This window comes from Cervus elaphus, chromosome X, assembly GCF_910594005.1.
Source record: "Cervus elaphus chromosome X, mCerEla1.1, whole genome shotgun sequence".
Classification (NCBI taxonomy): domain Eukaryota; kingdom Metazoa; phylum Chordata; class Mammalia; order Artiodactyla; family Cervidae; genus Cervus; species Cervus elaphus.
Genome location: NC_057848.1, coordinates 26,839,020 through 26,841,989, shown reverse-complemented (window position 1 = coordinate 26,841,989; position 2,970 = coordinate 26,839,020).

Here is a 2,970-nt window from a genome sequence, read left to right as displayed (position 1 = left end):
GTGTTTCGCCTTGGGTTTATCCTGTTTGGGACTCTCTGGGTTTCTTGGATTTGGGTGGCTATTTCCTTCCCCATTTTAGGGAAGTTTTCAGCTATTATCTCCTCGAGTATTTTCTCATGGCCTTTCTTTTTGTCTTCTTCTTCTGGAACTCCTATGATTCGAATGTTGGGGCATTTCACAGTGTCCCAGAGGTCCCTGAGGTTGTCCTCATTTCTTTTGATCCTTTTTTCTTTTTTCCTCTCTGCTTCATTTATTTCCACCATTTTATCTTCTACCTCACTTATCCTATCTTCTGCCTCCGTTATTCTACTCTTGGTTCCCTCCAAAGTGTTTTTGATCTCATTCATTGCATTATTCATTTTTAATTGACTCTTTTTTATTTCTTCTAGGTCTTTATTAAACAGTTCTTGAATCTTTTCAATCTTTGTTTCCAGGCTATTTATCTGTAACTCCATTTTGTTTTCAAGATTTTGGATCATTTTTATTATCATTATTCTAAATTCTTTTTCAGGTAGATTCCCTATCTCCTCCTCTTTTGTTTGACTTGGTGGGCATTTTTCATGTTCCTTTACCTGTTGGGTATTTCTTTGCCTTTTCATCTTGTTTAGATTGCTGTATCTGGAGTGGGCTTTCTGTATTCTGGAGGTCTGTGGTTCCTTTTTATTGTGGAGGATTAACCCAGTGGGTGGTGTTAGACGATTGGCTTGTCAAGATTTCCTGGTTAGGGGAGCTTGCGTCAGTGTTCTGGTGCGTGGAACTTGATTTCTTTTCTTTGGAGAGCAATGGAGTGCCCAGTAATGAGTTTTGAGATGGGTCTATGTGTTAGGTGTGTCCTTGAGCAGCCTGTATGTTGATGTTCAGGGCTATGTTCCTGCGTTGCTGGAGAATTTGCGTGGTATGTCTTGCTCTAAAACTTATTGGCTCTTGGGTGGTGGTTGGTTTCAGTGTAGGTATGGAGGCTTTTGGACGGTCACTTATTACTTAAAGTTCCATGTAGTCAGGAGTTTTCTGGTGTTCTCAGGTTTTGGGCTTAAGCCTCCTGCCTCTGGATTTCAGTTTTCTTCTTCCTGTAGTCTCAGGACTTCTCCAACTATACAGCCCTGATAAGAAAACTTCTAGGTTAATGGCTAAAAGATTCTCCCCCGTTAGGGACACCCAGAGAGGTTCACAGAGTTACATGAAGAAGAGGAGAGGGAGGAGGGAGATAGAGATGAACAGGAGGAGAAAAAGGGGGACTCAAGAGGAGAGAGACAGATCTACGCAGCTGTCTGTTCCCAGAGTGTTCTCCGTAGCCCAGTCACCTACAAGGATTCACAGAATTGGATTGGGAAGAGAAGGGGAAAGGAGGAAATAGAGGTGTTCTGAGGTAGAAAACAGAGAGTCAAGATTGGGAGAGAATAATCTTCGGTTTAAAAATAGGGCTTCTCTTCTTCTTTTTTTTTTTTGTAAGGTTATAGTGTATTGAAAATGAAAATTAAGGAGTAGTAGAGGAGTACTAGAGGACTTTAAAAGAAATAAGAGAAAAAGAAAAATAGAAAATAGAAGAGAAAAAGGAAAGAAAAAAAAAAGAAAAAAAAATTTTTTTTCCCCTAATTAAAAAAATCGTAAAAGTCTGTGGAAATGAAAGTTAAGGAGTAATGGGGGAGTAATAGGGGATTTTAAAGGAAAATAAAAGAGAAGAAGGAAAAAAGAAAAAAAAAGAAAAAAAGAAAAAAAATTAAAAAAAAAAAAAAAGAGAGAGAAAAAAGTAAAATTATATCTAGGAGTTTCTCTGGAGCTGTTGCGGTCAGTGTGGGTTCGGCTCAGTTTCAGTTAGCTCCTCGTTCCAGCTTACGCTTCTCAATATCTACAGGCCCCTCCGGTGTAGTCAGTGTTTCCTAGAGGGATTTTAATCTGTTGCACCAGTCCCTTCTGAAGCGGTTCCCTTTGTTTATTTGGCTTCTGTTTGCCGGTCTCTTCAGAGCCTCATTTCCGCCCTGACACAGGCGGGTGGAGGTGGACTCTTATTCAGGTAGCTAGTTCCGTCGCTCTGCGGGGCAGGGAGGGGCTTGCGCTGCCGGGAGTGGCTGGCGCTATGGGGACGGGCTTGCGCAGCGGGGATGGGCTGGGGCTGCCGGGAGGGGCTGACGCTGCTTTCTCCGTCTGTGCTGCTCAGGCTCCCGGCTGCTCTATATGGAGCGCGCCCCGCGCTGCGCGAGGTTCCAGCCCTCCGGTGTTCCACAAAAGCGCGGAACGAAAAGCTGCGCCTGCTCTCTGTGCCTTCCCCGTCAGAGCGGTCCAGGCAGCCAGGGGCTTGGTGGGCGCACTCTACCCAGGTGTGGCGCGCCCCCTCCCTTCCGCGGACCCAGTCACAGTTTCCGCTGGCGCCAGTCGGGCGCGCGCGCCTTCCGCCCTCCGCGTCCCCAGCCCCAGTCCCCGCCCGCGCCGGTCGGGTGCCTGCGCCCTGTGTCTCACCGCGACCTTCCCCTCCCCCCTGCCTCCTGCCTCCGGCGGGGCTGGGCCGGTCCGCAGCCTGCGAGCTCCTTTCTGGACCCTCTCGGTCTCTTTGTTCTGTGAACGGCCGGCAGTGTGTTCCGGCCGGTTAATTTACTCTCTCTCTTTTGGTCTCCCACAGTTCAAGTTGGCAACTCACAGAAGTTCCCTCCGATTGTCCTCAGGGCACTTGGCCCGGACCCTACCCCAAGCAATGCCGCCTAAGAGCTCCCGGGATGGATCTCCGTCCTTAGCTCTTTTGTCTCACTTTTTATCTTTTATATTTTGTCCTACCTCCTTTCGAAGACAATGGGCTGCTTTTCTGGGCGCCTGATGACCTCAGCTAGCGATCCAAAGTTGTTTTGCGAAGTTTGCTCTGCGTTCAGTTATTCTTTTGATGAATTTGTAGGAGAGAAAGTGGTCTCCCCGTCCTACTCCTCCGCCATCTTGGCTCCTCCCTCCTCTTTCACTTTCATCAAGAGGCTCTTTAGTTCTTCA